Source organism: Harpia harpyja, chromosome 6 (genome assembly GCF_026419915.1).
Source record: "Harpia harpyja isolate bHarHar1 chromosome 6, bHarHar1 primary haplotype, whole genome shotgun sequence".
Lineage (NCBI taxonomy): Eukaryota > Metazoa > Chordata > Aves > Accipitriformes > Accipitridae > Harpia > Harpia harpyja.
The window spans coordinates 38,366,541-38,380,949 of NC_068945.1; the positions used below are offsets into that span (position 1 = coordinate 38,366,541).

A 14,409-nucleotide genomic window follows, 5' to 3' on the forward strand; every position below is an offset into this window, starting at 1 on the left:
GCTGATAGGCTCTAAGATTTTTTGCTGGTTGAGCTGTTTGAAGAACACCCATCTGTCTACACGCTAAGTTGAGAAGTCACCATGTTAGAAAGCAAATTACATCAACACAGGATGGTGTGCTCCTTCAGCCATTTCCTATTGTGAATGGATGGTGGAGAATTATGGTATCATAAAAAGCAATGGCTTCGTAACTGCTGTTTAGTGCTAAGGTCCAAATAAGGGCCAAGTGTATTTGCTGTATGAAGTGTCACAAACTGCGTCACAGAAAGCTTTTCATAGCCTGTCATGGCCACTCTCCTTTCAAATTAAGTTGAAAAAAGCATAGACATCTTTGTATGGATCTTCCTACCTGTGCAGGCTAGTACAGATGAAAAGAGCTTGAAAAAAATAAACTAGAAACATAAATTAAATAATCTGAACCTAATTCCATCAGTTTTCATACACCACTACGAATGCAATCTCATCACAGACACCCAGTGATAACAAATAATATCCTAACTCAGTAATGTCAATAGGAATTCTGCTGCGAAGTTCAATTAGACATGACTGCATCCAAATATGTTCCTCAAATCAAATAAGGTTATTATCTGGTTGAGTACAAGCACCAAAGGAGCTACGCACCCTGGTACAAAGTGGGTGCCTCCTGGAAACAAAATGGAGGTTATGCTGAACTAACGTGCTTTAAATTCAGGAGAGGAATACAGGTCAAGTAATCTGCTTTCTGGAGGTCTAGGAGAAGACAGCAGGGTGCAACAGAGTGCCCGAGAGCAAAGGTGCTGTGCAAACCACATCTCTCAGGCTCCACAGAGAAGCTACTGTCAGACACAACACGTCACAGGTAGTTTTTGTACTAAACAGACAAGGAAGGTAACTGCACACATAACAGAGACAAGTGCTGACATCTGTCAAGGTACAAATGCAGACACCACACATTGCCCTTACAGTATGTTTGTGTACTAAGCCCGTGTTCCCTGTAACCTTTCTCTCATATGCTTACTTCTCTGTACAACAACTCTTCTTCTCAAAGCCCTGCAGCCCTGAAGGCAAGATCTATACCCTACAGCAGAGACCTCTGCTGAACAACAGGTGTAGGAGGAGAGCTGAAGCGTTGTAAGAAGAGATGTTGTGCTGCAGCTGCAAGAAGAATCAGGGGTGCAGGAACATTTATTGTTACAATCTGCAACTCTGTGCTTGCAGTATTTGTTTATTTGTATTCTTCCAGGGAAGAAAACCTTGTTAGTGACTGGTTAGGTCATTCATTGCTGGACCCGATGCAACTCGGGGATATTCAATAGCTTGATGATGAACAACCTGAGAATATCAAATACTGTACATGCAAGCCACAAGATCCTACCTGAACACCTTGGACCAAAACCAGAAACAACAGGCACAGGCTTCCCAGCACTGAACACCATAAGGACTTAAGCACCTGCTCCAGAAAAGAATTCGCATTGTTGGTTTGGGCATCTACATTCCCTATTAGACTGAACACAAGAGAGACAGATGTTTGTGCACAGTATACGCAACAACTAGCAATCTCAGTGAGAAAATGCCTATCAGCCAACAGAAACTACTGAAAAATTTTGACTTCTTTCTCCTGAGAGTTCAAAGTAGTTATATCAGTATGAAACCAGAAATCAGAACTGAAAACCTGTTGTGCAGTCATAAGACCACACCGTGACTTTGCGTACAGAAGAAGGATGCAGCAATGCTTTGCACAGTAGTGTGGTAATGCAACTATGGAGTAGGAAGAAACCTGTATGCTAGGCTTTTCCCAGTTCAGGTCTAAGCTAACAAAAGGCTATAATCACAAGACTCTCAGGAGTTTGTATTACTTCTGAAGCTGGGCCATTGTGCAGTCAAGAAAACACAAGTAACTGCTTCTACGGAGTATATACAGCAAAGAAGTAATAGCAGTATGCTATCTTCCAAAGTCTAGGTATCTTCTTGTGTAGGGCTGCCCTCTAATAGGAACCCAATACTCTGATACACTAGTTGCTGTTTTGTGGAAGCCATTTCTGATCCTTAGCAGTGCTCAGTCCCACTTGTCAAAGAGTAGACCCTGCTACAGCATGTCTGTGACAAATAAAACTAAGCATCCTCCTCAGACCTTTAAGTAAAACAGACAAAAAAAGTTACATCAATGAAAAATATCTTTATTCAGTTTGATATGGCACAATAAACATTCAGAAGTTTAAGGAAGCTTTTTTGTGGCTCTTCCCTTAAAGTAAAGCTCTTAATATAAAAATGCAATTACTTAAATCCTCTGCAACCTCACCATTCCTCCCAGCTCCTCTAAAGATACAGCTTTAAATTAATAAATGGATCTCATTTCAGTTTCAAAATGCGTTATCTAAATGTTGCAGTAATGCTGGGAAAACACAATGATGGTGATGACTGTTTCAGTCAGTGTAATACATTTGTTTGTGGTAAGCCTTTAATATTATTGTTTCAATAGAATGTATGGGCCAAACACCCTTCCCAGTTTTACTTCCTACTTATCAGTACTCCTGCAACTTCATACAGGTTACCCTCATGATTTTCACAACAGCAGTATGAAGAATCAAGCTCTCAAAACCCTTTTTGTAACTTACTTTTGCGATACCAGTGAGTAAGTGTCAAACACCTTGAAAGGAGTACTTTAGTTTAAAAAAGAACAGGTGTGGATCCAGTTTCCTTATAGTTTAGGCACGAGTTACTTTTCTGCATTGGTGCCAAAAAATGAGTCAAACAAAATGCCCCACCAGCTTTTCTAAACTTGTGTTAATTTTCAACTGACTAAACAAAGCATACTTCTGTAGTGAGCAAACTGATTTTATAAAAGCTTCAGCTTAAAAAGTTTACTTATAAAGTAAGCTAAAAACTGATAGCAGGATACATGTGAAAATGTTGAGAATCACAATTGTATTTCATACTAGATACTGTTTGGGGGCAACTATGTGAGGAAAGAAACAAAATTCAATTTTTAACATATAAAAATAACTCTTATGGTTCCCATTAAATCCCACAACCACTTTTAACCTCTGCAGGCTGCAGGAGTATTTTTGTCTTTCCAGTGTTTTACATCAACTAACTGAATTCATGAACATTTCACTAAGCAAAGATCCAAAGTGCTGCATCCAAAACGCTTACACTTTTCCTCATTCCTCAACCATCTCATTGCTCTGGAAAAGATCCCAAAGGACCAAAAAGAACAAAATACTATCTTTACTCCTTCAACAGCAAATATTGTGCTAGCTGAACCAATGAGACATGGAGAAGTATAGTGAAAATAACTTTAAAATATACAGTAATAAACTTTATCCATTTGCTTTGCATGAACTGAAGTTGTCCAATTCTCCAGGGCTCTGCAAACAGTCCAAGGCAACTAATACTGTCCTTTAAGTATCTGACCAATTTGCAGGAATGGTTGCTGTATGTTATTCCATATCATCATTCAAGATACGGCTCTATCTCATGAGTTTTACAACTGCTTGAAAGACATGAACAAGTAGAAGCATGCTATCTTTCTGCAGTCTGCTGTTCTAGATGTGAAGGAGCTTTGATACCTTCAGAACCTGTGTGGTCTGAGAGCTACCATTTCACATAGAGGACTGGAGAAACTTGTCTGTACAAACTTAAACTAGTAGGAAGATATGACAGTTGGTGGTAGGTTATTTAAAAAATACCTACAGGGTTTAAATCTTCCTTGCAACGTTTTTCTCTTTTCTCTGGCTGGAAAACATCCATTCCTGCCAGCCAAAAATCCATTTTCCTTTGAAGTACTTCCTGAGAATTTAATTGCCCAGTGAATTGCCAACAAAACTTTCAAGTTGTAGACCAGCCCTGAGAGAGTCCAGAGCGAACTGCCTGTAATACTTAATTCATCTTTCTACGGTCAGTGAGGAGGGCTGAGTTGCCCTACAGGCCTCCAGCCATAAAAATCCATTTTTGACTGGACAAAGTTCACCAACCTAAATACAGCCATATACAGGAGGTAGCAGTTCTCATCAAACATGATGTGAAGTTCCATTGGAGCAACACTTTGAGAACTGGGATAGTTACTCAGATAATTAGCGGATCTAGCTACATGAGCACTACAACTCAAATTTTAAAATGTTTTATATTCAAAAAATGTGTTTCTTAGACAATTTAAACTTCTGCAGTTATTTAGCCTCCCTTACACAGTTCGTTCATTCTTGGCAGGTCCTCTAAATCAACTACATACCATATATTTCAAGCTGTCAAGGCTCAAATGATGACAGAACTTAAGAAATACAGTGGAGAGGAGCATTAAGTTACTAAAATATTTTCCTAGTAACTGAAACAATTTTAGATTCTCAGTTTCAAACCTTCTCAAAATAAATAATTTTCCATAATGAAACAAAAGGACTCAAAATTCTTGCAAGACAGGAAATACGAAGATTAAAACAGAGTAATTTCTTTTTAAAGAAAATGCCAAATAACTGTAGTAAAAATCCTAAAAATGCTGACATCATTTCACAATACTGTAAACTATGTACCTCATGCAGTTCTGGAAACTCTGTTATCTGAGGTAACACTGAATTGCAGTAATGCCTAGTGTTGTATGAATAACCTATTTATTTTTTGTTGTTTGGAAACAACTGTTTTAAAAAAAAATGTTTACGCTAGAATACAGGCTGTTAATCACTCATGACATTTTACTATGAATATTTTAGTGAATACTTTTTAAATTGTCAATTCAGAAAAATCAAGATTTGTAAACACTAAATATCAGGCCTGTTAACGGTGTTGGAATACATTATCACAAAGGGCTAACCTTAACTGTGTAATTTAATTTTTAATTAAAGATAAGCTTTTTGCATACAAATTCATACTAAAGATATTACTTTAATAGCTCAACTATTAATTCTTATATTTTATTTTAGGATCTTCATACAATTTATTTTCTGCTGCTTTTCCCACTTCACTGAGAAGCTTCTCCCATTAAGTGCATTGTAACCTTTCCATCTACTTGAGCACATCCTAGCAACCCAGCAGCTAGAAAAGCAAAGAAAAAAATACAGCAGCAGATGAGCAGCAGACATTAAAAGATTTGTAAAGAGGATAAATTATTTAGGAGAAACAATGGAAATTGAAAATATTTTGGAAGCTCCAATCTGTGTAGTTCTATAGTCCCCAGATCTTTGTATTTGAATTCTCTATCATGTTTTAAAATACTGAAATATATGTACACTTGTAGGATAAAGAAGGAGAACAGAGATTAAGACGGGGTCTCTTAAGTCACAGCCTGAAAAAAGTATCATTTACCTTAAACATTATGACACTATTGAAAGCTGCATTTAAAAAAAAAAAAAAAATACTGGATTCAACTGTATCTTAACTTTTATTTTAAAGTTCAGATTGTTGCCAAATTCTCACTTAGTCTTCCACCCAGAAGTGGACTCACACTAATGTAACAGTTACATGACCTGATGGCCCATTAGGACACATCCACTTTTAATCCTGGGATTCTGTACAGTGTCTGCTTGGGTTCCTGAGAGTAAAACTAAGCAATGCAACTTAAGTTTGGAAGTAATTTTTTTAATTATCATCCAAGAAGTGCTAATTTAAGAGTCAGGTTTCTTCATGGTTTCTATATTTTAACCTCAGTTAATATCTCTGAAAAAAAGAAAACCATTCTTTGTGCAGGAAAATATAGCCCCTTCCTTCATTACCATCTTTGGCCTTTCTTGTGTTCTCTAAATTTATCTCTGTACCTATGTCACAATAATTTCCTAACATAGCATGTACTTTTTTTTTTTAAGGCACTACGTGGCTATTTTCTGGTCACCATGAATGCCCCAATGCCAGAGTCACAGCATTGCCTACAAAGGTCGTGACATCTCTTGTTGAACCAGCCTGAAAGAATCTCTTGAGTAAAACAGATACAGAATATTAGGGGTGAGAGGGCAGAAGGTTTGGTAAGCTTTTGATCATGTCTGATGATGTGAAATCAATGAGATTCAGAAGTATATATCCAAGGTCAAACAGGATTAAGAAATGGCTCAGAAATGGTCTCATTTCAGGAACAGGACAAACTGATATCCACTGAGAATTATCAAACATGTACAGCATCTGTTGACCCAAAGGACACTTTGTAGGCCTACAAAAGCAAGAAGCACTTCTTATGTCTGGTAAAGACAGTCAGGAAAGAAAAGAGAGACAGGAAGAGAGACACAGAAAGAACATGAAAGTCAGGGAGGTCCTGTGATCTATTACTGATTGTGTTTTCAATCTTCCACTGGTAGTCAGAAGGGAGAAACTATCTTATATTCACAGAAATCTTGTGGTTTCAAGATTACATCTCTTTCACACACACACACACACAGTGAAATGTGTGCTGTTCACAGTAAAGAGATTCAATAAACTTAATTGCAGGAGAAACCTTTGGCATCTATGCCTCCCTTGCAGGCATAAAGTTCATTAAGAAGAATCTCTGTTAGACTTGTCTTGAACGGAAAGCAGCACCATACACATTGAACACATTACTGCTTCCTGTTTATCTGAAATCCACAAGTCTACATACTATACCAGAACTCATATGTAATATAGCACAGGTCAGAAATGAAAGACATTGCATTTCTTGAGATACAAAATGAGATTCCTAAAAAACACTTTTTAAAATATTCAAAGAACTAAGAATGAGTATTTCATAAAAAAACCAACCAACCAAACAAACAAAAAAACCCCCCAAAACAAATGGCACCCATATATTAGAAAAAAGTCTGTCGTCTGCTGCTAGACCCATTTTTTATTTTAATCTTCAACTGATAAGCACCTCTGACTAGTTTCCTTTCCTATGCATCCTCAGTCAGATTCTTGCATTATCATATGCAGCACCATGGCACAGCAAGAGATAAAAGGCCCCAAGAACGTCTTGGGCCAGGCTTCAAATGAGGGAAAGAAAACTATCTATTGCAAATAACGCAGACATTTGAGAGACTGTACAAGGGAAGAGAGAAAGGAACCCTTGCTAGTAAAAAATGAAATTAAAATCTGGAAATAAAAGAGTCAGCTTTCTACCAGAAGGAGCAACGAAGGAAAGGGTTGGGATGACTGCTCACAGGACACAAATACAAACCAATGTCTGAACAGCTCATATACCTGCCTGCAGCAAAAAGCTGAACATCAGTTATCTGTCCAACCTTCCATCCACAAACAATATCTGTGTTGCTGGGACCGAATTTCTCATTTTGTTCTGCAAATCATATTTCAGAAAGTAGACTAAAGTATGAGAATGCTAGTAAAGCTAAATTGTTATGTTCAAGTTTGATCTGACCTGCTTGCAGAGGCGCATGTGATACAGGCAGATGAGAAGGAGTTAGTGTACACCAATAGTGCTCCTTCTGATCAGAAAAAGGAGCAAGAGATACTAAAGAGATACTAAATAAAAAGGAGCAAAACCTCTAAGGACATCAGTTAAGGACATACTAAGTTGCCCAAGGAGGCTGCAGAATCTCCACCCTTGGAGATTTTTAAAACTGTATGGGACAAAGCCCTGAACAATCTCCTCCGACTCTAAAGTTTGCCTTGGTTTGAACAGGAGGGTGGACTGGATGACTTCCAGGCCCACCAGAAGACCTCAAAAACTAAGTTATTTTATTATTCTGCTAACTGCATAAATTGAAGAGTCTTTAAAGATCAAATTATATATATTTGCCATACAGAGTAGCTGCAGTAAGTAAAAGCATGTATATAAGTTTCATCTAAGCTTCTGCTGAAGCAGCATTATTTTAGGGGGGGGGGAGTTATTAAGAAAACTATATAAACCTCACTTCTTCCAAACTTCAGGAGGACTTAAGTCACAATTGAAAGTAATATGCGCTCATGTAAAAATATTCTTCAGTTGGAGCTTAAAAAATTTGTTTAATATTGGTCAACTTAAGCATTTGCTTTATTCTGTCAGATTTGTAAAAACAGTTTATAGTAACCTTTACTGTTTCATTACCTCTCCTTTATCCCCCCCCCTCCGTGTTTCTTTATAAACCAAAGATATGCACAAACTGGTGTTAATGTATTAACTGAGAAAAAATTAGATGGAATCTAGTAGTTGTCCTGTAATTAAAGCAGCATCAGCTACAGGGAGTACTCTCAACCATTGGGAAACTTTCAACTAAAAAAAAGAAAATAGCATTTGTGTTAAAGAGAGTGCCTTATCTTGGCTTTTGTTACTATTTCTATCTAGTGACATACTGGTAACAGAAGATGTTTGATTGTACCAATTTAAAAGTATATAACTGACTTCACCAATGTTTAAAATGGTTTAAATCGCTCCTCTTACTGATCCAGAAAAAGAATACTTCCCAAGTTTCCAATAAATAAATTTTGTGTGGTGAAATGTTTCCAAGCTCAGGAAAGCTTTCTTACTACTGGACCTGGCCCAAGTATTCAAGAAGATCTGGTATGTAGTTTTCTTTCCCGGTTTGTACACTCAACTGTGTAATATTTTTAAATAAAACTCTTGAACTACAAGCACTTCTAAAACCTAGCTTTGAAGACAGAAAAGGTACAGTCATGGATCTCTGGAAAGCAAAGCTTTGAGATCATTTGGGCATACTAAGATCACTCGGGCACAAACAAACTGAAACCCAGGAGGTTCCCTCTGAACATCAGGAACTGCTTTTTCACTGTGAGGGTGACCGAGCACTGGCGCAGGTTGCCCAGGGAGGCTGTGGAGTCTCCATCCTTGGAGATACACCCAAGAGCTGTCTGAACAAGGTCCTGGGCAACCAGCCCAGGGTGGCCTTGCTTGAGCACGCAGGATGGACCAGATGACCTCCAGAGGTCCCTTCCAACCTCAGCCCTTCTGTGATTCTGTAACCATGCATTTTGTTACAAGAGTCAGAACATTTGGAAATAAATATTGCTAACTGAAAAGCTATTATAATGGTGCATATAAATACTTTATTCTGATAAAAGAATCCTATATGGTAACAGCAAGGTACGCTAACTTCATTGTCAAAGAGATTTAGCTTTTTTCAGTAGTTTCAATATCAAGAAGCAACAGTAACAAAATACTTCTCATAAAGATGTCCACTTTATACTAGCAGCAGTATATTTAAAAATGGACAATAGTGAGAATAGGTGCGACAACATTTTTCAAAGGAGGAATAATAAACCTAACTTGATTAAGAGAACTGGAAAAAAAGAACAGCTGAAAGAAGCAGTGAAATTCATAGGTTGTAGTTCCACAAAAAAATGTTTCTGCAGCAGCTCACTGACCTCCTATTCCCCCTCATTTCTACTTATTACTGCCTTCCCTGCTCGTTAGCACTTATGCACCAACTCTTTTTTGTGCTTGCACACGTTTGAGTGAATATATAGGTAAGCAGATGAGGTAAATTAAAAAAGAATTAAAATTGCCTATCAAAAATTGTGTTCCTCTTTAATTGGATCAATTCCCATTGATTAAACAACTGGGCTGTTAATTTAACTGAGGTATCCAAGCAGCTACAATGAGGTGGCATAAATCCATGTCTTAATATTTGTGGTTGCTGCCTTCTATGTTTCACAGTTGGTCAGGATATTAGTGTATGCATAAGCAGCAAGAAACAAAAATATGGCACTTAAATATATTCCCAAGATCTTTCACCATTGCTTCTCTCGCAGGTGGTTGAAAGCTCAGAAAGCTTTCAAAAGACACAGGGAAAAAAATATAACAAAGACTGGTTTAATGTTTCTTTTCCTTTCTTTCCTTACCTCCCCTCCCCTTTTAACATCATGTTAAAAACCAAAAAGTTATAAAATGTTTATTTATAGCATCTTTGGTTGTATTCATGATTACCGCAGGAACTGACTCAAATTTGCAATAATGCATGTAGCATAAAAGTGATACTCCCAAGTCATCACCAAAAGTTCTTGTGAAAAGACTCTATGTGCCAGTAACTGAGCAACTAAGGATTCTATATTTTCCTTACATTCTGTCCTATTTTAGCATATTGAAAAAACACATTGCAAGAGAGCTAAAAAAGGAACATCTGAAGAAAGAGGTCCATTTAATTTAACCAATTTACATATGAGGAAATCAGAGATTGTAAAGTGAGAAAAAAAGTTGGGCAAAACCTAACATTTTATATGAACACTACAGTTATCCTAGAAACCATACACTTACTACATTTGGGCAAGCTTTCACAGAACTAGAGTGGCTGTGATCCCTAAATAAGTTACAGCTACTTCTGTTTAAAACTCTGTTTAGCTGTAAATGAATTTTACAACACATCAGTTTATTATCACTAAATAAAAGCTTTGGGAGATATTTTTAACATAAACAATCTCATGCTTTTCCACAAAAGAAACTAGCAGAGTTCCCTTTCTACAGCCTTCCATTTTCCAATCCATTAAAAATGTCTCTGATTTCTAGAGGGACTTTGTCACTTAAAAATACTTACATTTACATTCTTGAATAAGAAACTCTTTTCATACTCTCTTTGCTGATGTTTAAGAAACTATACATTACTGAAATATGCTTCTCTTTTCCAGATGATTTCTCCTGTCAAGTTTCCTAAATTTTAGATGATATGCCAGTCCTGTTAGAATAAGGACATTTTTCACAATCAAAGTTTTGCAAGGAATAATATAAATTTGAAAAATTGTACTTTGTTATTATTATAAATAATTCCTCCCATTCATACCAATGAAAAGTCTCCTTTCTTCAGTCAGTCTGTTTACCTTACAGCAAACAGCTGTAAGAGTGTGTCAAACCTTTTTTTGCCTTTATTTTTCACCTCTGTCAGCAGTTCTTTTATTAGTAAGGACAGCAAGGTAGAAACATAAACAGCTGCTATGTAAACAATGTTGACAATAGCTATGTTGCTGACTTCAGACCACTTAGAATACTTTCAAACTTGACAATGTTCAAATGATTACTTTTCACACTTTTAAATATGTATCATTAAAAAAACCATTATTTTAGAAACACACATGCAAGTCAGCCAAAGCAAAACTCACAAGACTGTTTTAAACAAACCTTGAACTGGGCAGACACTGATTTCATGGAGCAACCCTGCCAGCAGCACCTGCTGAGACTGAGACACTCTGAGCAGAACAGACCAGCTAATGGCTGGCTCAGTGGTTGACAGGAGAGCAGCAGATGTTGTTTATCTTGACTTCTGCAAGGCTTTTGACACTGTCTCCCATAAAATCCTCATAGACTGATGAAGTACAGACTAGACAAATGGACAGCGAGATGGGCTGAAATCTGGCTGAACTGCTGGGCTCTAGGGGTTATGATCAGCATGAAGTACAGCTGGAAGAAAGTCACTGCTAGCGTACCCCAGGGATCAATACTGGGGCCAGTACCATTTAACCACTTCATGAATGACCTGGATGATGGGACCAAGTGCATCAGCAAGTTGCTGATGACACAAACTGGGAGAAGTGGTTGATATACCAGCTGGTTGCACTGGCATTCAGAGGGACCTCGAAAAGCTGAGTAATAAGCCAACGAGACTCTCATGAAGTTCAACACAAGGAAATAGGAAGTCTTGCACCTGGTGAGGAATAACCCCAGGCACCAGCAGAGGATGGGGTATGACCAGCTGGAAGGCAGCTCTGCAGAAAAGCACCTGGGGTCCTGGTGGACTCCAAGTAGACCATGAGCCAGCAGTGCACCCTTGTAGCAAGGAGGGCCAGTAGCATCTTGGGCTGCATTAAGAAAAATGTTGCCAGCAGGTCAAGGGAGGTGATTCTTCCTCTCTGCTCAGTGCTGGTGAGACACGTCTGGAGCGCTGTGTGCGCTCATGGGCTCCCCAGTACAAGTAAAATATAAGCATCCTAGAGTGAGTCCAGTGAAGTACTGCAAAGATGATTAAGGGGTTGGAGCATCTGACATAAGTGGTGAGACTGAAAGAGCTGGGACTCTAGCCTGGAGAAGAGAAGGCTCAGGGAGATCTTATCAATGTGTAAAAATACCTGATGGTGGCAGGGGTAAACGACACTTCTCGGTGGTGCCCCACGACAGAGCAAGAGGCAATGGGCACAAATTAAAAAAGATGAAATTCCATCTGAACAAAAGAAAGCACTTTTCTACTGTAAGGGTGGTCAATACTTGAATCAGTTGTCCAAAGAGCAAGCTGCTCTAGTTGACCCTGCTTTAAGCAGGGAGGCTGTTGGCCTAGATGATGTCCAGACACCCTTTCAACCCCTGGTATTCCATGGTTCCTCTTCAAGGAAGAGACAAAAGGAGAACAACTACATCTGAGTAACATGGACTACGGACTTAATGTCAGTTGTTTTCTCTGCACAGACCAAGCCTTCCATAAGATAAAACAGTTCTCTTGCACACCAGTTGCCTATATCTGACTGCATTCTATGAAGGCAAGTTGTTTATTAGACTTAGGAAAAGCCTTATTGTGCAGATACAAGAAAACAAGTTCTTTTTCTCTCCCATACATTTCCTGATGCCCAAGCCTCTAGGTCTAACCAAGTATGAGAACTACCTGACATTGAGATTAAGACAATATATTTGTTTTCACCAGTCAAATCACTTTACTGTCTATTACAATGTCTATTTGTATCAGCAAACATCCATCACGTTAATGGATTTCTTTTGCCTCCCCTCCAGTCCGTACTCAAGTAGTAAAGCTAGTTTAACCAAAACAGGCTAATAGGAAATCATCCTTCTTCTTTTGTAATGCCTGTTCTCTCACATCAACATATTGACAGTTTTGTTTTACAACTGTAGGAAAAATGAGAGGAACCAAGAGAAAGTCACAGAGAAAAGCCAGAATATCTCACTTATGAGGAGCAGGCACCTGTGCACTGACCCAATTAGACATTCAAACACTTGTCACTTTGGAGCTGGCTCATTGTCACTCATCCAAGTAGCCCCAGGGGAACTATTGTATGGTGGCATTCCCTGACAGGAGAATTGGAGCTATGGAGGCAATGAGGACACAGTGATAGGGTGCCAGGATCCTGGTGAGCGAGAGCAGCCAGCAGCAAAGCCAAAGAACCTCAGAGCTTCCTTAACTTGGTTACCATCCAAAAAGCCTTTCAGAGTCTTCAATGGTTATCTTTTTTTCAGAGCAGTCTAGTTTAAAAACCTTACAGTAACAGTCCTCTTTAACCAAAGCTACATTTAACCCTTGCATGACTAACAAAAGAACCATTTCAGAAGGGATTCCTGAAAGATTTAAGAAAAAAAAAAAAAAAAAAAACCAAAAAAACCCCCCAAAACAAACAAAAAAAACGAACCAAGAAAAACCTTTGCCTGGAAAGGATGCACTAAATGTTACTTTCAGTAACATATAGTTCAGAAGTCAAAATGTTTCAGTGCCCATCTCTTCCCTTCTCTGTTTTAAACATATTATTGATGCTTTCAGATGCTCTGTCTGCTTGAACACATAAATGACAGATAAAAAACTATGCAGCTACCCACACCTACGCACTATAAAAGATAGAAAAGATCTGTTCTAGTAGACTGTATACAGTACTGTATTCAAGACCCCCAAATCAAATTTTTCATTCAAAAAAAATCAGATATTAAAACACAGATGACTATTCAGCAGCTAGTACTGACTTCAAGTAAGGCTATCTCTGTTCTTACGCTGAAAGGTTTATGCAGTTCAAATACAAGAGCAGGGAGGGGTTGGAGGAGCATTGAAAAAAGAAAAAATCAAAGCTTACTTCAAAACGTCCAAAACAGACGTTTTAACCTTAGGGCCTAAACCATGAGAGTGAAGAATTCAGAATGTCCCCATCACCAAATCTGTGATCTATGCTAGAAGAAAAAACTTCTACTTTTTTGGTACAAAAATATCTTGAGTTCCTTCTAAGCCCATTTTTTTCAGACTCCCTTTTTTACTAGTTTATTTGTCCCCCTGTTCTCTCCAGCAGAGAACATTAGAGATAATTAAACCTACCTTCAATTATGTGAAGCTATGAAATACTTATGGCTGCTTTTCTAGGTAATATATTTGATATGAGCCCTTCAGTTAAAAGCCGAGCTGACATTTTAAAGATTATATTAATCACAAACTGCTAACTCAAACAAACATGGAAATGCAAGTAAATGCAGAACACATTATATGACTACCCTGATAGTACTTAACAGAAACTGAACAGAAAGACAGAAACTTAACAGATAGAAACTTAATGCCAGTAGCTTTTTTTTTCCCCAGTTAGCATGGGAAATTAAAATTTAGAGGGAAAAAATTATCTTACCTTTGTACAAATAGCTTCAGAGCAAGATGGTCTATCTCTTTACTTTTCCTTCCTCCTTATCCCCTGTATGACAGGTCTTTATGTTACTGCCTTGCCTGAAAAAATATTATACAACCTGAAATATTTATAAAGGCCAATAATTACATTCACTGTTAAACTACAACAAATACATTAGATATGTCTTGATATAGCTGCAATACTAAATTCAGTTAAGTCAAGTGGAATGGTATTTTAATAGGAACT

General features: G+C 37.9%; 1 protein-coding gene across 32 annotated transcripts in view; it reads right to left on the reverse strand.

Annotated features, from left to right (window-relative positions):
* Positions 1 to 14,409, reverse strand: part of NRCAM (neuronal cell adhesion molecule) — a 167,605-nt gene that overhangs the window by 96,607 nt on the left and 56,589 nt on the right. For 30 of the 32 annotated variants that reach the window (XM_052789329.1, XM_052789332.1, XM_052789331.1 and 27 more), the window contains exon 2: positions 14,167 to 14,261. The exons of the other annotated variants lie outside the window; for them this stretch is intronic. The gene's annotated coding sequence lies outside the window, so the exon portion shown is untranslated. The remainder of the gene's footprint in view (positions 1 to 14,166; positions 14,262 to 14,409) is intronic. 32 annotated transcript variants of the gene reach the window in all.